The sequence below is a fragment of the Schistocerca cancellata genome, chromosome 4 (assembly GCF_023864275.1).
Source record: "Schistocerca cancellata isolate TAMUIC-IGC-003103 chromosome 4, iqSchCanc2.1, whole genome shotgun sequence".
NCBI classification, from domain to species: domain Eukaryota; kingdom Metazoa; phylum Arthropoda; class Insecta; order Orthoptera; family Acrididae; genus Schistocerca; species Schistocerca cancellata.
In genome coordinates, this window is record NC_064629.1 from 707675746 (window position 1) to 707697811 (window position 22066).

Below are 22066 nucleotides of genomic sequence, written 5' to 3' on the forward strand. Positions count from 1 at the left end.
GACCTACTAATGTCTCTATTTAATTATTTCACCACAGTTTCTTCCTTTGACTTCCACTCTTTGTGTCAAAAGATTCCTCTCCCGTTACTCGATCACCACTTACTATGTTTTATACATGTCATTTATCATCTGCGGATTTAGCTGTTTCATCAAACTTCTGACTGAGTCTGTTTACGGAGTATACGTGCTCTGCCATGTAACAGACTGTCTATATTGTAACCCTTATTTGTAATTTCTTCTCCGGCCGGAGTGGCCGTGCGGTTCTAGGCGCTACAGTCTGGAACCGCGAGACCGCTACGGTCGCAGGTTCGAATCCGGCCTCGGGCATGGATGTGTGTGATGTCCTTAGGTTAGTTAGGTTTAAGTAGTTCTGAGTTCTAGGGGACTGATGACCTCAGAAGTTAAGTCCCATAGTGCTCAGAGCCATTTGAACCATTTTTTTGTAATTTCTTCAGTTTCTTCCTGTAATTATATGCTTTCCTGCTTCTGATGCTTGTAAGAAAGCGCTGTTTTAGCTATACACTGCTATCTGAGCCCCAAGCAACATCTCTATACGCTCTAACGTCATTGAACTGCGTACTACTGATCTGTTTTGCTATGCCATGGTCATTGAAAGATTACAGGTTTCTTGCATGTTTCATCCATGTATAGGACGCTGACAAATTTCTATTAGCTTTTCTCCATTGTCCTACTATTTTGCTGTTCGTTCTGCGACCCACTCTACTGTTTAAATTCCCTTGGATGATTATTTCTCTTGTCTTCCCTATGTTAGGGGTTTCATCGGTAACCCTTCCAAATAACTTATCTTTGTTAGTAGAAAGTCGATAACGAAAATTGCATGAAAACTAAATATTGTTGTTGTTGTTTGATATAAATTAATATTAAGTCGTGCCGGCCGCAGTGGTCTAGCGGTTCAGGCGCTCAGTCCGGAACCGCGCGACTGCTACGGTCGCAGGTTCGAATCCTGCCTCGGGCATGGATGTGTGTGATGTCCTTAGGTTAGTAAGGTTTAAGTAGTTCTAAGTTCTAGGGGACTGATGACCACAGAAGTTAAGTCCCATAGTGCTCAGAGCCATTTGAACCATTTTTATTAAGTCGTGAGATGATTTCCTCTGCAGCTTCGAAGTCTGTTATTTTATGCTATTGTTTATTATTGATCTCGAAAGAGACCTCTCTTTATACTCGTCGGTCTTTTCTGACCCACAACAAAATACGTTCTTAATTGTCCGACACTTCTGAGCCTGTTTTCTTTTTATTTGTTTCCGTCAGCACAACTATGTCCGTCTTTAGGCTGTTTAATTGTTATGTAAATTCTAACAACTTCTTCTTCATTCCTTGTATACTCCAGATTCAAACGTTCATGCTACTTTTCCGTAGACAATTTCATTTACCAAGTGATTCATCCGTACTTTCGATGCAAATAATGGACTTTTTGGTAATGTAAATCTTCTAAAAGTGACAGGGAACCGGCCTGACTCATCAACCCTAATCTGGAGGAACATGTGATTTTGATTCCTCCAATATTGACTGTCTTTCTGGACTCTGGAGGCCAATCTTCACCTATTCCCGTTTCTTCCGCTGCTCAGATGACTTACTAAACACCACTGACAATTTCTTCGTCCGTTCCCTAGGTAGGAGCACTCACAGGGTGCTTCATCCGGACCAGATGAACCCTGGCAATTAATGGGGTTGATATTCCTCTGCCTTGCCCTCTTGCTTTCTGACTTGAACTTACATTTATATTTGTTTACAAACATGAAAACTGTACTCATAATTAGTAACAGCTACGATAATGAACAAATTATCAGCTGAACGCTGCAAAAATTGTATTTGTGAACTATTGTATTCCACTTACAAATCAACCAGAACATTGTGACCACCGACCTACTGTCGATATAAGCCCGCCCAGGGGATAGCAGCTTCATCTGGAGAGGAATGGCTGCTAGCCATACACACGAACGGCGCATGTGGTCTCAGTGAGCGTGCTGCCCGTGTGTAGAATGGGGAAGGCGTGCGATCTATCTGAGTTAGACGGAGGGCAGAGTGTGATGGCCCAGTGGCTCGGCCCGATCATCTCGGAAACTGCACTACCTGTCGGGTGTTCGAGTTATGCTGTGGTGAGTGTCTTCAGCACGTGGCGGATACCAACGTGAAACCACGTCCAGACGTCGTGGGGTTGGGCGGCCACCCCGCTTCAGAGATGACGGACGTCGTAGGCTGGGCAGACTGATAAAACAGGACAGGTGGTGAACTGTGTTGGAATTAACATCAGACTTTAATGCTGGGCAGAGTACACAGTCTGAACACACAGTGCACCGAACACTCCTAACGATGGGCCTCCGCGGCCGACGATCAACGAATATGCCCACGTTAACACCATGACATCAGAAACTACGACTGAAATAGGCAGGTGAGCATCGTCACTGGACGTTGGCGTAGTGGCACAACGTTGAATGGTCTGAATAATCCGAATACCTTTTTTATCGTGCCGGTGGGAGCGAGCGAATACGTCGTCTGCCAGTGGAACGTAAAGAAGCTGGTGGCGGCTCCATTATGCTCTGGGGAACATTCACGTGGGCATCCATAGGTTCAGTGGAGTTCGTACAGGGCACAATGACGGCCAATGACCATCGTACACTGTCTGCAAACCAAGTACACCCCTTCCTGACGATCATGTTTCCCGACGGCAGTGGCATTCTTCAACAAGATAATGTGCCATATCACAAAATCAGAAGTCTGATGGAGTGATTCTAGGAACACAGTGGCGAGTTCCAATTGATGCGCTTGACCCCAGCTCGCCAGACCTGAACCCGATCGAGCACATCTGGGAGGTGGTTGAACGTGGCTTCAGAACTCACCGCCACCCTCCCAGGAATTTACAGGAATTAGGTGACTTGTGTGTGCAGATGCGGTGCCAACTGCCTCCAGCGACCTACCAAGGCCGCACTGCTTCCTTGCCACGACGCGTCGCCGCTATTATCCGAGCCAGAGGTGGACATACCGGCTGTTAATTAGGTAGGTGGTCGTAATGTTCTGGCTGATCAGTGCGTATAGAGCAAAATATGAGACGTGCTGGAAAGTAATTCCTCCGAATATCTTATCTGAATACTCTTAAGGCCTTTTAAATAAAACAAACCTTGTTAACATTCTGCATCCCGATACTTCAAGTCCACATATCTGCGAACCTCTGCCTCTGGAGATCTTCGAATTGTAGCGTGTAACATGGCGCTGTGTATCGTAACTAAAAGTGGGTGCTTGAGGAACAGCCTGCTGTAATAGAGTTTCGAATTCGAAGACTTCGCCCACACAAGAAGCACCCCCTCCTTCAGCATGACAATGCCAGACCACGCATGAACGTTGCAACATCTGCAACAATCTGACGCCTTGGGTTCACTGTCACATCATCCTCCATACAGTCCCGACTTGGCCTCAACCGGCTTTCATCTGTTTCCAAAACTTAAGGAACATCTTCCAAGACTTCACTTTGATAGTGACGACGCCACGCAAGCAGAGGTGAGGTTGTGTATCCGTCAACAATGTGAGACATTCTACAGTGACGGTGTCAACAAACTGGTCTGTCGTTGCGAGAAATGTCTTCGTCGCCAGGGTGACTAAGTCGGGAAATAAATATGTAGACTTGAATAATAAGGACGTATAATGTTAATAACGTTTGTATTATTGAAAATCATTAAGAGTTTTCACATAAAAAAATTCGGAAACATTACTTTTCAGCACGTCCTCGTAAGAATCTCTTATTGTTAAGGCTATGCTTGTATACCAGTTGCTGAACATTCTTCAGTCTTTAAAACGCTTTAGCTCAATATTCACAGTACTGAAGTCAAGCGGAAAAAGCAACTACATATACGCTAATAGGAATATGGATCAAGACTGTCCCACAATGAAAATTTCGACGAAAATATGCAGAAATATTATGTATTTGTACACTAATACTGCAGCAGGAATAATATTTAATGGACAGGGTTAGTTCTCGTGCCGTTCTCCCATTGGGCAGTACCTCTGCTTTAGAGTGATTCAGTATTGGAAACGAGCCGACAGCATTCGAAGAGACCTGATGTCCAATGAAGTTAATTAGAACATGCATAGGGACAATGTGGTATTGCATCTGTTGAGAAACATCAAGACTTCGTCTTTTAAAACGTGGTACTTTAATATATTACGTTTTAAGGAAAATCTGCGTTTGATGAAAAAATAATGTTGGTTTTTCTGAAGACTACGAGTTTAGTTTGAAAGCATAATTTGGGACTGCTGTAGACTTTCGAGTTTTCTCTCTCCAGAAAATATCATGGAAACCTAATCATAAATGAAGTGTTGCTATGCATCTCATCGACTGGTGTCGCTGTTATCAGATGATTCGTTATATCTAAGTAGGTGGGTACCCCCATGAAGCAGTTCGTTAAGAGCAGTTTCTTCCGTTCCCCCTCCCACCACAAACACACCTTCCCTAAAGCGATATTTTTGGAACAGATTGTTTTTTAAGTATTTACTTTTCACCGGGTACCTTGAAATGAGAGGTTGCTGTTATATTACGAGACGTTACTGTGGATCTTTTAGTTGTGTTGTGTGAAACTGAATCTTATCTATTATGTAGAAAGAGAGTTTCTATGTTATTTTCTTTGCTTTTCACATAATTACGTGTTATTTTTTTCTGTCCAACTGAAGAAAGAGAGCATTCTTATTAATGAAATGCGTTTGACGACTTCCCTGTGACATTTTACAGAGGTAATTTTGAGAGGATGTTGTTCATACATTCAGGAGTCCATTAACAAGGCGGAAGAGTTTAACGCAATGGATAAACCGGATATTGTGGTTAGAGAGCAATTTGTGCGGTGACAGGATCGCTTAATTTTTGCCCCTGTAAGAAGGGAGTAGCACAATGTGTTGCGAAAATATCGTGTTGACGACTTTAAACACCGAGTTTCATACAGAGATGTTTTTTGTAGATTCAAATTTGGTAGGTACGGCACACTGGTATAATGAAAGAAAAAATATGTAATCCAAGTTACCTGGGTGCCAGTTAAAAATAATAGTGGACGCTCAAAATGAGTCCATCTCATGGAATTGTTTCGAACATGGGGACGGACAATTGCTTATCATTAGATACTCGTACCCTTTAATCTGACGGGAACCCCATTTAATCCATTTAATTGAGAAAGGTTTTCTTGAAAAATGGAGGCGAGAAGAGTAGTGACTATTCAGATAAGAAACATGAAATTCAAAGAAGAGCCATATTGTTTATGAAGCAATTATTGTTAAAGCTCTGAGAACACACCTTCCAACAGGAGACACGTACACAATAAGTACAAATTATGAAAAATCCATTGAATAACAGGTTGATTTTTAACTATTTAGTTTACTTTAAATCTGTTAACTCAGTCACTTATAACTTTAGAGTATGAACGGATGCTCTTTCATGTTGATACGGGCTGTATGGAATACCAAATTGTTTTCCAGTGAATGACAACAACCAGGAAGGAAACAACATCCTTTTAACACTCTCGTATGATGTTTAGAGTAACAGTGTTCCTAACCTCTATCTCTCTTTCTCTCTCCCTCTCTCTCTCTCAACTAGAGACAGGACGAATTCACACTACCTCAACTCAAAGTGTGACTACGTCCATTACACTGGGTTCTAGATTCCTTTCTCAACCTGTCACGCCTCCGTATGACCACCAAACGGTATTCTAGAATTCATCACTTCGAAATCGTTTCTTTCAAACATTTTACGAGCTTCGCAAAAATCATTCGCGGTAGAGACCACAGATGTTGGTGCAGTGTGCACTTCTGGTTGAATATGCTGATAGGAGGTTGCTCATTTCTTAAAAAGACTCTTCTACGCTCAGAAGTTTTGAAGTTTCGAAAGATATTAACCGGATTGGTCACTTTTGAGCTGTGAACGACTACTCATGTTTTCATTCTACTGTAAATTCGAAATATGGAAATGCCAAAAGCACAACAAATTGCCATGCCTAATACGATGTAGAAAATCCGATGGCATTCAAAACAGATTCCAGTAGTCTCGGGGTGGATAAATACAAGTCTTGTGTTGTTTTAAAGGGAATCTTAAACTATTCCTCTTGCAAAATAGTCCCAAGTTGAGGTAACGATGATGGCGGTGGATAGCGATCACGCACTCTTCTCTCCAAAATAGACCACAAAAGCTCAACAATATTCAGGTCTGGTGGCTGTGATGCACAGGGAAGATGCGACAGTTCATCCTTGTGCTCGTGAAAATAGCCCTCGACGATACGAGGTATGTGAACAGGGGCTGTGTCGTCTTGGAACACAGCAGCCCCACTGGGGAACAACATTGTAACCTGAGACGGACCTGATCAACCAAAATGGTTGGGTTGGGTTGTTTGGGGAAGGAGACCAGGCAGCGAGGTCATCGGTCTCATGGGATTAGGGAAGGATGGGGAAGGAAGTCGGCCGAGCCCTTTCAAAGGAACCATCCCGGCATTTGCCTGGAGCGATTTAGGGAAATTACGGAAAACCTATATCAGGATGGCCGGACGCGGGATTGAAGCGTCGTCCTCCCGAATGCGAGTCCAGTGTCTAACCACTGCGCCACCTCGCTCGGTGAACCAAAATGGCCACATAGTCCTTAGCAGTAAAGGGCCCATGGAACATGACGATATGGCTGCCTAAAACGTAACCGAACCCCAGCCCTGTTTCACTCTTGGGACATAAACTCGGCCAGAAATTGGAAACAGTCATCTCTGAGGAGTGGTTTCATAATTCCAGCTCGCCCTGCGATTCCCCGCTTCTGCAACTCCCTTCATGTTGTTATGATGCTGACAGGGATCGAAAGTGCATCATTCAGTTCTGCAGTGACTTTTGTAGCCGTCGTCTTCTGATTTTTTTTTTGGCACAATACTCCTCAATAATGGTCTGTCACAATCACTCAACACCACATTTTCGTCCGCGTTGTGACTTGGCGTATGATTTTTCTCCGCTTTCCCTCTATCCGGTACAAATCTTCGACAAGTTGCCTGTTGAAACACGAAACAGTTCATCTGCATCTACATCACATTTATACTCCGCAAGCCACCCAAAGGTGTGTGGCAGAGGGCACTTTACGTGCCACTGTCATTGCCTCCTTTTCCTGTTCCAGTCGCGTATGGTTAGCCGGAAGAACGACGGCCGGAAAGCGTCCGTGCGCGCTCGAATCTCTCTAATTTTACATTCGTAATCTCCTCGGGAGGTATAAGTAGGAAGAAGCAATATATTCGATACCTCATCCACAACGCACCCTCTCGAAACCTGGACAGCAAGCTACACCGCGATGCAGAGCGCCTCTCTTGCAGAGTCTGCCACTTCAGTTTGCTAAACATCTCCGTAACGCTATCACGCTTACCAAATAACCCTGTGACGAAACGCGCCGCTCCTCTTTGGATCTTCTCTATCTCCTCTGTCAACCCGACTTGGTACGGATCCCACACTGATGAGCAATACTCAAGTATAGGTCGAACGAGTGTTTTGTAAGCCACCTCCTTTGTTGATGGACTATATTTTCTAAGGACTCTCCCAATGAATCTCAACCTGGCGCCCGCCTTACCAACAATTAATTTTGTATGATCATTCCACTTCGAATCGTTCCGTACGCATACTCCCAGATGTTTTACAGAAGTAACTGCTGCCAGTGTTTGTTCCGCTATCATATAATCATGCAATAAAGGATCCTTCTTTCTATGTATTCGCAATACATTACATTTGTCTATGTTAAGGGTCAGTTGCCACTCCCTGCACCAAGTGCCTATCCGCTGCAGATCTTCCTTCATTTCTCTGCGATTTTCTAATGCTGCAACTACTCCGTATACTACAGCATCATCCGTGAAGAGCCTCATGGAACTTCCGACACTATCTACTTACGAAAGCAACCACCATAAGACCACCAACAATTTGTCTACGTACGTAGTCACATATCTCTGACATAATACGCTCACAAATACACATAACACGGTTCTAACCACGACTGAAACTCGCAGACTTCGTGGTCAAATACAATAGTACAACCTGCAGGCTTCACTAGCATCTGCATTTATGTTCAAGTATGCATTTCTCGCGGTGACTTCGTATTTTTCCAACGCTTGTAAGTTTATCTAAGAATGGCGAGGCAGACGGAAGACACCATACCGGTAGCACACAGTCTGTGGACCACGCTGGGATTCGACGAGCTCCATAGAATCGTCTATTCCGGTGCCAGATGCTGCCTTGTTGCAACTACGGACCCTGTCTGTATAGTTAGCGCAGCAGATGAGTGACTACTTCAGTATCTGTCTAGCAGGGTGTATAGACTCTTTGATCATGTCGTGTAGAACACCGCTGTGACGCTCCGTTCTGTGGCAGAAATATATATTACAGGCAAAATTAATTACCGTTATTAATACACAATTTGTATCATGAAAACAAGATATGCCCGTAATATCATAAGAAACTCAGTGACAAAAATATAAACTGTCATTTTCTGACATTAAAAAACGTCTCATCGCGTCAGATCGTAAAAAAAAAAAAAAAATGCGATAGTATGCACCCATGCCCACTACACATTACTGGGTCGAAAGTGACGAACGGTAACGCAGATTCTTCTTTCTTCAGGACTCTGAACTCTTCGTCAACTTTACTTCTAATTTATATTCACCAGTTAATTAAGTGAACGAAGGGCTGAAGTTAATTTATCCACACAATATCAAAGAAGTAACAAACAATCCATACCGCACATCAACGTTACAATGACCACTACCATTCCTTATCACACAAAGCATAATTCTTCATACAAAAAACTTTTTAACACTAACTAAATTTTCCACTTGTGCCTGAGAAAACTGATTATAATATTAAAAATGAAATACTTTCCTCATGTTTTGCAAATTATTGTTAGTTCACAAACCGGCTTTTGCCTTCTTAGGACGTAGTCAAGTGAAAACTGAATGTCACATCCACAGATATAATGACGTGCCACTTACACAGATATGACTAATACACATGATACATAAAATGATGAGATATAAGGCGTTTATGAAGGAAAGCTTTATTTTTTACGTTACGCAGAGATTCGCGTAAATGAAACTCAATTTAACGGAATGGAAAAAGGACATTGCGTTCGATTATTTAAAGCTATCTTGGTAGCCTATGTCAGACGTTCAGTGGTTTCAAGTATTTCCGACAGTGTCATCTTCCTAATTTGCTTAATATTATATAAAACGTCACAATATACATCTTATAGATGTTTCTATGTTAAAAGATGTCCCGCAAAGGTTGAATCTGTTGTTCCTGAACTACAGTTTCTCTCTTGTTCCGACAGCCTAATTGAATATTAAAAAGGTCTTTAGCTATCATTATATTGCGTAACTAACAGTAACAGATTTACTTTACTTGTCTGTTTACCATGGAGAACATTTTATTAATTTTAGGTAGTCTCGGATACTACGACATAAAAACGAACGTGGCTTTCTACGTGTACAACAAAAGAAGAAAATCTTAACAACACTTTCTGAATAGTGTAAGATTTCAGGTTTCCTACTACGTGTACAACAAAAGAAGAAAATCTTAACAACACTTTCTGAATAGTGTAAGATTTCAGGTTTCCTACTAATATCTGCGTATCACCATGGGTACTAAAGTTGTATTCCATTTTGAGACTTTTCCCTTCGAAGTTCCAATTTTGCGCTTGGTGGGCCTCGGAACTGAAACAGCCACTACGTCTTCTACCAGAACAATGCTGCAGTTCCAGTTTGGAGCATTTTTCATGCCATGTAGACAGTAAGAAAAACTGCAGTGCCACTCACTCTGAAATAGCATCATTTCTTCCATTTTTATTAGACATGCATCATTATTTTCCGTATAGTCCTTGCCTGTCCGAGAAATCATTATATCTGAATACAAGGGTAGAGAAGAGCCCAATAACATATATAGTTCACGTAGAATCAGTAATACTTCAAGCTTTTCGCTGGTCATGTGTATGCGTAGTACATCTATGTTCAGTTGAAGTCAAGCACCAGTACTTTGGCGTTAAGCGATTACACCTGAGCGAAGGCTGTACGCCCAGAAGAGGTTTATGTTTGTTATGTGTGACGTGCAGTAACCGGGGATAGACATCTCATTTGCTCTACAACGTGTAACCTGACGTTGTATTCAAATCATATTGGTGCAACAAAGCGAAACGAGATTTTTCAAGAGACAATATGCTCCACTGTTCATGGTAATGTACCCTGTTAGGGACAGTGAAGACAATGGCCCCTTGTTATTCTGAATTGTCCCTTAGGATTTATATGCTGTTTCCGAATCGTAGCTCATTATTACATTTTTAAGTTCCTGGAAAATTAGATGACGTGTTACAGGGCGCTTAACTATACTCTTTTCTGAGTCCCCGTATAAAATATAAGATAGGTACATGTATCGTCAACTTTTTTGGATTTACAAATGATTTCCCCATTTTGTATTTAATTTCAACTTTTGCTTCTTTCACTATCGCTTAGCAGTCCACTCCATTTTAAACAATAACAATTATTATTATGGCTCCTTCATAGAGAGGAGGACAGCCTCATATACTGTGAAAACATTCCGACTAATGAAGAAACAAATTATCCAAGGGGAAAACATACTACTGGAATAATCGTCATTTCTTAAAGTTTATTATCTCTGTCCATAAACAGTCACAGAAAAGATATTCCTTCATAGTAGTTTATCGCAATGCTGCTCATGAAAAGCCACAAACTTAGAGAATTTCAATTTACCATTATGCACACGTTTGATCTAAGGTAACAGCATTAGTGTTATTGAAAACCTGCATTCTCCAGTTTTCGCTGCTGCCAATTAGCTGGGCGATTTGGTAGTAGTCGTTCATGTGCTTCAATAGTGAAGACGTTTAATCTCTGGTGACCGAAGCAAGAACTTCATGGTTAGATGTTTGAAATATAAGTGTGACTTAAAGGTGAAAAAACAAGTTGGCGAAGTATAAATACTTTAGCATTGCGGGCAGTGGACGCCAGATTGCTTTATAGTCCAAATCAGTGGAAGAGAATAATTGCCTTTTTTAGAGTCAGTCAGCGATAATATCCCGGCGAAAAAGAAGTGTTACCACCATTTTAATGGTAACTTTACTATGGCAACGCATCTGTCGGAATCCTAAGCCGCATCGGTTTCCATCAGCGCTGATAACTACCCTATGCTATTTATTTTATCTGCTCCCATTCATCTGTTTCTTACGATTGCCACAGTACTGCATCATTGGTTATTAATTTTGATTTACTGCTTCACACAAGCACTGTTCTCCATAACCTTCCATCCCTCTACAAATTTTCTCGAAACTCCTCGATTATCAGTGATCATGTTGTTCTGTCCGGCCGTGGTGCAAGTGCCTGTTGTCACATTTCTTTTCAACGATTTCTTGTGGATAAAACCTAATGACAATCGTTCTGGCAGTTGTAAATCGTCGTTTCACAAACGGATTTCTGGGAATGGATTCTGAAAGCTTCATGGATGTTCGTGTTGAAGCGTTTTTGCGTTCATTTCCATTTAAACTTTAATGGCTATGTTCATATTACTTTATGAGGTCAAAGTGGAAATAGCTCGACCTAGTAGTGGACTTTCTTTGAGGTCATAAGTTCACTTTTTTTTCAGCGTAATGTCCTTGTAGCAGTATCGAACTTGTGAGGAGCAGAATTTTAATCGTCATCCGTCCAAATGGATTTACACTGTCCTTGGTTTCTTAAACAAGTCATATTTAAGGCAAATCCCGACGTTTCGTTTGAAAGTGCCTATTACGTTCCACATGTTTATCTAATTCAGACACTTACTCTGTCTACAGAGAATTCTTCATCAACGAGCTGTTAAAACTTCTCTCTCCTTGACATTTACGTTATTACACTTCGTCTAACTTTTTCCTCGAACTGCGATTGTCTAGATGGCCTACAACATGTCCAAATACAGCTGTCAAAATTGAACTGGAGATTTTAACAATGCAACAAATTTTTATACTCTGTCAGAAGGTTACAGTCAGAGGTTATAATATGTAACTAACAAGATGTATGTTCCAACAATGTCCGCCTCAGTAGCTGAGCGGTTAGCACGGCTGACCGCCAGGCGAAGGACCCGGGTTCGATTCCCGATACTGCAAGGGATGTTTCCTTGGTCAGAGGAGTGAAACGGGGCGCAGTCAGACTCGTGGTGCCAACTGAGAAGCTACTTGATCGAGCAGTAGCAGCTCCAGGTCAGGAAAACTGACAACGGTGGGTAGAGCGGTGTGCTGACACTGCGCCCCTCCATATCGCACGAATTAACGCCATTGCCGGAAGATAACACGGCTGTCGATTGCTACCAATAGACCCGCAAGAGTGGTATGTCAAAATAGGTCAAATCCGACTTTCCAGTGGCAAAGCATCTTTATGGGCTGGTACAACGTGTGTCACTTAATATCCTGGCGCTGATGCACATTTATTATGCATTTGGTCCACAACCCTTGTACTGTGATAACAAGGTTGCCCTTTCGAAAATAATCAGTAAGAAATTCCTATTTAGATCTCATGAAATATCGGCCTTAACTTTTATGGCACTCTGTAATGGTTCATTATTTACGTGACCATTACGGCACTCCAACCACAGTTCTCGATACCAGCAATATCGTACTACTTTTCTGCGAAGTAACAGACATATTTTTGTGATAGCATTCACATTTGGTTTTATTAATGTAGAGGTACTCCGATGTATCGATATATTACAGTGATATGGATCTTGTGTGTATTCATTTCTGTGAGACTGTCATAATCTTTGACTTAGTTGTAACCGTTTTGGCACGAATGCGCACAGAGCCGTCTTTGTTTCACTTTGAAGAAGTTAAGTTGTTATTTCTCTTTGTAAAACAACGGTCAAGTCTTGTGTTTGGTTCAAGTGGAAATTAAATATATGAAGATTGATACAAAACTGTTTTCTTGATGATGTGACAATTAAGAAGAAGTATATGTTAATTCACAAGAAGGTTAATAAAAATGTGGATCGTGAACACCAAGTCAAAAATTATTTCTACCATACCATTGTTCTGATCTGGGAATGTTTGATCATTAAGAATTTCCTGAAAAACGCATTTGTTAGGTCTTCAAATGTTGCTAAAATACAGATCTGAAACTTCTAGCAGTCAAGGTGGAATCACCCTAGAATCAACAAGATTAGTCATAACAACTTCGATGAAACCTACGGGGGAATCCATTCAAGATAAGTGTCAGAATTAATGACTTTTTTACAGTGACTTTATTATTTCCATTCTGACGATACCATCCACAGTCAATAACTTTGTTGTTGCCCGATGAAGCGAACATATGCCGCGTGAGCAACATTATTAATATGATTTCTAATCTACTTTGCAAGTGGTGGTATTGTTATAAGACGAAATCGATTTCGCCTATGTGCTACCGAGAAAGTTGTAAGAGTAGTGGTGATTAGACGAATTATATGCTTTAGAGATATGGAATGAACATTCAGTGAAGAATTTTTTAGGTTGGAAATTTTTTTAGCATTACCCAGCTACAATGGACTTCGTGTGACTTCAGTGGCTAACGTACCAGAGGCGTTCAACAAGTAGTAGCGACCTTTTTTTCTGGAAGCAGGTTGGTTTCATTCAGGGTTTCAATACACCATATTATACCCATTTTTTGCCTACGAAATATTTTAATATAATCTCCGATAATGCGACGGCCTTTCGCCACATTATTAGTAAGGCCTGCATGTCCGCATTATACCACTTTACTGGTGTACGTAACGCTGTACCATGACGGATAGCAAACGGAATAATCCCTTCAGAGTTCCAGAAGACCATCACCATGACTTTACCAGCTAATGGGACATTTTTGAACTTTTTCTTCGGAGGAGTGGTGGTGTGGCGCCACTCCAAGCATTGCTGTTTTGTTTCCGGTTCGAAGTGATGAACTCATGTTTTATCGCATGTGGCAATGTTCGACAAAAAAGTCAAGATCATCGTCATAACGCCCAAGGAATTCCGCGCAGATGGTCCTTCGTTGCTCCTTATAGTCTTCTGTCAGGCGGCGAGGAACGCAGCTGGCTCACACCTTTGAGTAGACCTGCATCAGCTGGTGGACGAGTGAGTCAGCACCACCAACGGAGACGTCCAGCTGTGCAGCGAGGTGTTTGACTGTAATCCGTCGATCACCTCGAATGAGAGTGTCCACACGTTCCAACATTACAGGAGTCATAGCTGCATGCGGCCTGGCGGCACGTGGAAGAGCAGACAGGTTTGCATGACCTTGTTGCGATGATGGCAGACGCTTCGCCCAACGACTCATCGTGTTTTTGTTCACTGTCAAGTCTCCGTATACAATCTGCAAGCGCCTATGAATATCTGCGATGCTCTAGTTCTTTGCCAAAGAAAACTCAGTAGCTACCAGTGCTTGGAAAAAATCTCTGTTATAAACGCCATTTTGAAGGCCACGTATAGCGCTGCCATCTATCGGAACTTCATAAAACGATAGAGGCTGAAGCAGGAATATTTCACGATGTTCCACAACAAAGTCTGCATTTTTTTAACCGAAATTGGCCGAGAAAAGAAGTGTGTTGCATTACTTATTGAACGCCTCTCGTAATTCTTAGATACAAAAGCCGACGACACAAATACTTTCAGTTTCGTCTCTGTATCTAAAAGTCACCGAACACCAGTACAGTTACCGCATCGGTGTTACTTCGAGAGGTCTTATAATCCGCCCCTCCGCCCGTTCCACTGAGTCTGAAGCGCAAATTGCTCTCAGGACCAGCTCACACACACGTTTAGACCCGTTCGCGTGCACCTACATTCAAGCAAAGATAGTACCGACACTGCTGATATGAAAATTTAATTAAACCGGATCTCAGCGACGCAGTATCGTCGCTGCCGACCTTGCTTAGTGGCGGCTGATTTCCCAGGGCGGCGCGGCAGGCCGTTCCGGGCACGGAAGCCGCAGTGAGGGCGTGTATTAGCTAAACACGGGGCCGGCGGTACGCGAGACGTCTTTTATCGCGTGGAAACCCGCGGCGTGCGTGGCGGGGATGGTGAAAGCAAGCGATAACGAGCACTCTGCCACCCTCCCCGAGCACACCCTGGCTACTGTGGCTGCAAATTTATGAGCCACATGGACCCCCGTGATGAGTCCGCGCACACGCAGCTCTCGGCGTCCTTTTCCCACGGCCGGTTGTGTCAATATCGTCTGTCTAACGACTCTGCTCGTCTCCCCGAGCCCCGCCTAGCAAATAAATTCACCGTTTATAAACAGGAAGCAACTTTCTCTCCCGGCGGAATTCTTCACTAAACACTGGCGCACGCCGTGGCAGAAATAGTTCTTCGCATTTGCGCCGAGAAGAAGTGGAAATAAGAACGTGCTGAATAACGTATGAAATGAAGGGGATTTGGCCTGCAACTGAACGACTTTCAGTTTTTTCTGCAGAAATCTTCCGTAATTGGTAAAAGGAGATCTAAGGACTTTACGCTGATTATCAAAACTCAGTGTTATTGCTTTTACTAACAATTATTTAAGTATCACACCATTCATACGCAGTTTTTGGTACAGGGTGACACAAGATGAATATCTCCAAACAGAAGAGTGTCGTAAGAGGTTATCAGAAAATAAAATCTAAATGCTCTTTTATCCAGATTGTCTGGAAATTCCGGCTACAAACATCTAGGACTTGTAGAGGGGAGTGAGTACATAATACTTTAAATAAGGAGCCATGTCCGGAATCGTACCGTTTACGTACTAGAACCATTTCAAATCAGGTGTCTAACTCATCTATTTTTCTTTATGGTCTTTAATTAGGCGTGACCCGTCACACTATTTTTCTAATAACGGAACTAATTTAAGTAACAATTCCAAGGGAAAGCAAAGGAACTTACCCATTTGTCACTTTACCGCTTTCGACTACAGTACGCTACACTGTAATTCTCGTATAAACAACCACTTTCAGTAGCTATGTTAATGGGATCACATTCGTATGCACTTAAATAATTATCTGTTGACGCTACAGAAACACATATATCTCATCTGTTTCATCGACAGAATGTCTTTTGAGCTACCTAATTTATCTTTGTTGTCATTTATTCGATAGAAAAATGTAATCCAAACGTAAGAAGTTCTTTTTAGAGACACCGTTATCTTGCATTAATTCACACCGTCAGCTTGTGTAAGTGTTCGGTGTGTTATATGGTGTATTACATTTACAGCAAACAGCAAAAATAATGAGCTAGTGCGATACTTCCCTAGCTCGTTAAATAAAACGACATAAACCGCTCGTTCATGTGGTAATACCGTTTTATTGGCAAGTCGTAATAGTCACCACATCTCCCACTGAATCCGGAAGATCATTCAATGACAACTACACTAGTCTGGCTTGATGATTTAGCCTGACAGGAAGTGACTGCCGCTCAGATTGAGTGTGCTTGTCTTTGCACATTCTACAGCAGTCAACACTTACCCTGAAAATATTGTGCACTGAACCCAATTTATTCAAGCGGAAAGCCACTCTCCTTGCACGGAATTATTTGCTGAATGTATGTTTCTTCAGGCGCTTAAACGAAAGGTGGTTTAATTACTAAAAAGTTCGTTCGCCACATCAACACCACCTAACGTTAGGCTCTTAGGAACTTGATATTGAGGTTTAAGGCGTATGCGACATTTCCATTGCACAACATACCACTGGGAACAGCAGCTGCTCCTCTAATTTTATTTACGATTTGAAGATAACGGAACAGTATGTCTGGCCTACTGTTCTCGAGATGTTGCTGAAGTTAAAACGGGTGTAAGTTTATGTTTACACCTTTCATGACGTCGTCTAGTGGAATTTCAAAATCTTAGCTTACATGTGTGTTTTAGTTTAGTCAATTTCTTTCGTTTGATTGTGCATCCAGTTTCGTGCATCCTGTCTTTTTATACATGATTCATGAAGTGCTTATGCACATAATCGATTTTGTTGTTGTTAATAGTAAATAACATAGTTTAAAGGCATGACGAAATAGATAACACTCATAACGGCAACGTTAAATGCGGTACACCTTGTTCCCTAATGGAACTGGAATCCTAACAAGTCAAGAACATTAAAAATATTGTTTGAGCTTGCAACTAGTAACATGGAAAAGTGGAATATAATGAAAAAACAACCTACATTTCCTTGTCAAGTTTTTCTATTACCACATCTCCTGTTTTCTTCACTGCTCCTCGAAATGAAATAAATAAAAAAAAATGCGCATTTGCTTGTTAGAAGTATCTCACCAAATATCTATGCTCTTCTGTTGGGAACAAATTTACGTACTTACAAGAACAACAGCAGTTAGGCAGATTGATAAACGAAATGTCTTCCACGATGACACCACTTCGACGATAAGCACTCAGTCAGTTCTTCAGTTAGCTTCTCAACGCTGAATAAGCTTCATTTCATATACGCTTGTCACGTCAGTAAAGAAACAATTTCAAATACTGAACACAATTCCAAACTCCTTTCAGAAGAACAGTATTAGCTAGAACATAATAGAGTTAATGCTGAACTATTCAACAGTGCTTGGAAAATTATTCCATTAACAGCCGCATTTAAAATTTAAACCACAAACATTGCAACAATGAGGTGCAAGAAACAGCCCATTTTATCTACTCATCCACGCATGTGTTTGAGCTCATTTAATGAGTAAAACATATGTTTTATTCAGTATGTATAACAGTCGCTAGGATGCGAACAGCACTAACCTCGACATTTCTTTGTCGAAAAGAAAATATTGGTTTATCAATTTTGAATTCAATGAGCGTTTCAACAGCAACATACGTACATTTTATTAGGTAATTCTACTTGTACTACTACTACTACTGCTAATAATAATAATAATAATAATAATAGAAATAATAAAGTGCCTCTTTAAACTTAATATTTGTCTTTACAATCTCTATAATATGAATGTGTCCTACCAGTTAACATTGGCTGACGCACATAGGTAACTGTGCTTTGACACATTAATTCCATCTAATAATCGACCCACTCCCTTCATTACTCCAATTAGTTATCACGTAAACGGTAGTTTCCTGTATAGCTATTTCTAACATATCTATTCCAACGGCGCAACGGTAAATGTTAATCTGTCTCTGAGCAGTATAATGAGAGAATTGCGCAGATACTTTTTAGCGAAACCGTGTCTGTCGACCTGACTAATTGTTGCTCTGCTATGTGCCATATACAGTACTCTAATGTGTAGTTGTTTATTCTTTTGCCGACTGAGATAAAGAAAATACTGCCATTCCGCAACTTGCATGTATATGAAAATCTATGCTGGTTAGGAATTACAGCGGGTGATCTCCAGAGCAGGCGGACAGCCAAGGTTGCGTTCAAAGGCGGTGTTTACGCTACGTTCTACTTCGAATATGAATCAGGGCAGTTACATTCCTATTGAATCTGTCCTACACTTACGCAGCTACATAAAAAGAAGATCACATTGAGGCTCTACCTCTTGGAACATAGAAACACAGGAAAATTCCGTAGTTAATGAATTAAGCCCTGAGAGCAACCAGTATTCTTAAATTACAGGCATAAGCCACATCACTGGGAAAAGGTGATCTGCTGTCTATTATTTCCTCTGAAACTTCGTAGATGCCCTTAGAAACCAAAAGGCGATTTGTAACCAAATAGATATGATATTGCAGAACATTAGGAAGTGTTTCCTATTTAGTAAGATAAAAACATCTTTTGGCGACTTAAAGGAATCTTGAAATTCTTATGCGCTGAAGCACGAGAATCTGAAAGGAAAGTTTGATGAACGTTTTTCTGCTTAGTGGTCTCACTTGTGATGGTATTCAGCGGAACTCATGCTACGCATGCTGGCTAGAGGCCCATATCATTGTTTAAGACAACATTCCAACATCCTATAATGCAAACATAAGATAAGAATAGTGCCGTTAGGTTTTACGAAGAGTAAATAAATACTACTGAGTCCTTGAACTCCACATAAATTTACTTCCGTACTACAACTAAGCGAGGGGGATTCTAATTGGGTTTAGGTACTTGAAACTACTCATAAATTCATCGTCAACTCGCATTGAACACGTTCCATAGATAGAAATCTAGTGATTAATGGAACCGATTACAAATGACTGGCTATTCACCCTCCATCGTACTTATTCCTAAGAGTGCGAGAATAATGTCCTTATTTTTAGAAAAAATAGTGAAAAGGACTTGAGAAAGTACTATTTCCGACGAAAGAAAATTTAAATTTGTGTCAGTATAACTTGCCTTTACACGATACCTATCTAGCTCTATCGACAAAATATTTTGAGGGTTTTTGTTTGTATCATTAGTAGATGAGAGCAAAATTATCTTACAAAACATATTTTTAACTTAAATCATAACGACTTTGTTTGTGATAAGAGTAGAAATATGAACGCAAAGTATTACAACAATGAAGTGACGCACACACATTCCTCTAACAACAAGCTTACGTAACTGAATACTTCCATCTTTTTTGTACTGCGCAGCAATGTCCTTACGTCTAAAACATGCGAATTTAGTGGATTCAAAATCATCTATTTAAATCAACATTTCTCATTGAAAACATAATTCAAACGCTGCTGCTGATTATCCACATGCATCTCGGAGAATTAACCAACATTCCACGATATTAAACAGAAAAAATTCTTCACATTTCGACAGTAGTGATGCATGATGTCAAAGTTATTTCAAAGATCTTACAAAGTGCTGTTTCTAAGGCTCTTACACCAAATTTTATTAAAGCGTTTAGATAATCAGAGATAAGTTTTGCGGAAGCAGTCTCAAATCAAAAGAAAAAAAGGACACAAACAATAAGAATTTTTATTCTAGTTGATACCTGGTTGATATCCAGTCCCATTTTAGGGTCGTTCATATGAGTACTAATCCGTTCAACTGGAAATATCACATAGATAATGTTGTGAGGAAGGCGAAACAAAGAATGCGTTTTATTTGCAGAACACTTAAAAGTTGCACGAGATCTGCTAATGAAACTGCCTACACAACGCTTGACCATCCACTTCTGGAGTATTGCTGCGCTGTATGGGATTCATACCATATAGGACTGACGGTGGATAGCGAAAAAGTCCAAAGAAGGGCAGCTTGTTTCGTATTGCTGCGAAACAGGGTGGAGAGAGAGAGAGAGAGAGAGAGAGAGAGAGAACATGCGTGCAAGCTAGTGTCATGGATATCACACGCGACTTGGAGGGGCAATCATTCAAATAATGGCATCTTACGTTGCGGCAACACCTTCTCAAGAAATGTCAAACACCATCATTTTCCTTCAAATGCCAAAGTATTTCGTTTCGCGTGAATTGCACAGTAATGATGTAAAGGTAGGTGAAACTTTTGGCTCGAGGCTCTGAGCACTATGGAACTTAACAGCTATGGTCATCAGTCCCCCAGAACTTAGAACTACTTAAACCTAACTAACCTAAGGACAGCACACAACACCCAGCCATCACGAGACAGAGAAAATCCCTGACCCCGCCGGGAATCGAACCCGGGAACCCGGGCGTGGGCGGCGAGAACGCTACCGCACGACCACGAGATGCGGGCAATGAAACTTTTGTCACTCGTCCCAAGAGGTGTTCGGCTCAATGGCTAAAACCACGTATCGATTGTTAATTCGTGCAGGGCTTTTATAAACATTTAAAAAGAAAAGAAAAAAGGACAGCTACAAACATAACATCTGAAGATTGTGGAGGTATCTGGTAATGGATCATTGTCCCCGCCCCCTCCCCATAGAAAAGGGAAAATACAATTTAAAATATACATTTCTTCTATAGATAAATGCATGATATGCACAATACCCCTTGCGTACCTTAGAAATTTATTTTGCCTTCGAGATATGTCATTGTTTCAACACCACTTTACTAAAATTGTTTTAAAGCTTTCCATCTAGTTCTGAGGACTCAGACATCTTTTAAAACCATCTTCAGTTCGGTGCCATGTGATTTTTCTCAGGCTCTCAGCATTTCGTGGTGATGCCTCTAACACCGTTGAGTAGTTAAATCTGTTCAAATCTGTTAACTGAAATACTCGGTTCACTTTCATGCATCAGCGACACCTTCCCACGACGTATGAAAAGTTTGCTAGCAGACACCTGCTAACAAATTCCTTCTCGTGGCACCGGGTGAGCTGGAAGCTGTTAACGCGAAACACTTAATTTCAGCGATCTCCGAGAAAACAGGCGGATTAAATGGGAACTTTGCGCGCGTAGACAAGCCAGCGCATTGTTCCGCTCGCATGCGTGCATGCCCGGCCGCGCGTAAACATAATTACATGCAATTACGTAGCACGCCCTCTTCAATTTTCGCACCATGCTCTGCAGCTACTCTGGCACAGCAGACCAGCGTATCTGGCGTGCATAAGAGTCCTCCGCAAATGTAACAGTACTCTCCTAGAAGTTTCTTCCTTTTTGGCGTGTTTAGATCAGTAGGATCCAATAATTGTCGACACAGGCTGTTGAAAATGTGATAGCCCGCAAGGAGGTATTCTGCGCTGAAGCGTCAATTTCACAGCTATTGTTTCATGGTTGCATCGGTCCACGCAACGATTACGCGGTCGCTGTTTCGCCGAAGCCCTTTAAATAACTTAATTGCAGCAGTTGTTGTTACGCGTAATGATGCTTTCAATATGGTCTTCCTGTAAGACGCCGTTTGGAATGTAAAAGTTGGATGCTGGTGAGATACGGGCCTTACTAGTAAGGGGTGACTGGCTGTAAAAGGTCAGAAAGAAATGCATATATAAAACTTGCTACAAGACTGAGACATTAATTTTTTGCGCATTTCTATAAATTTTAATTTTTTCTTTATCTCTAAACGCTTCCAATACTTGCAGATAACTTCCTTCAAAACTTCGTCAAACAATTTCGTTTCCTAAGACTACAGCTTGCACGGGCTGGAAGTTTCAACGCTTTGCTATCTTTAAAACATTGTGAATATTATTATTTCACGAGGAGTATCAGTAGGTAATGCATGTTTTGTGTAAGGTCAGGGACGTACCCACCAAAACTTCCGGATCGTCTGAAGAGTGATGGCCGTCAGCACTT

At 41.3% G+C, this 22066-nt stretch overlaps 1 protein-coding gene across 1 annotated transcript in view; it reads right to left on the reverse strand.

The window, feature by feature from the left end:
* Positions 1 to 22066, reverse strand: part of LOC126184855 (homeobox protein engrailed-1a-like) — a 151826-nt gene that overhangs the window by 104106 nt on the left and 25654 nt on the right. The gene's annotated exons all lie outside the window — the stretch shown is intronic.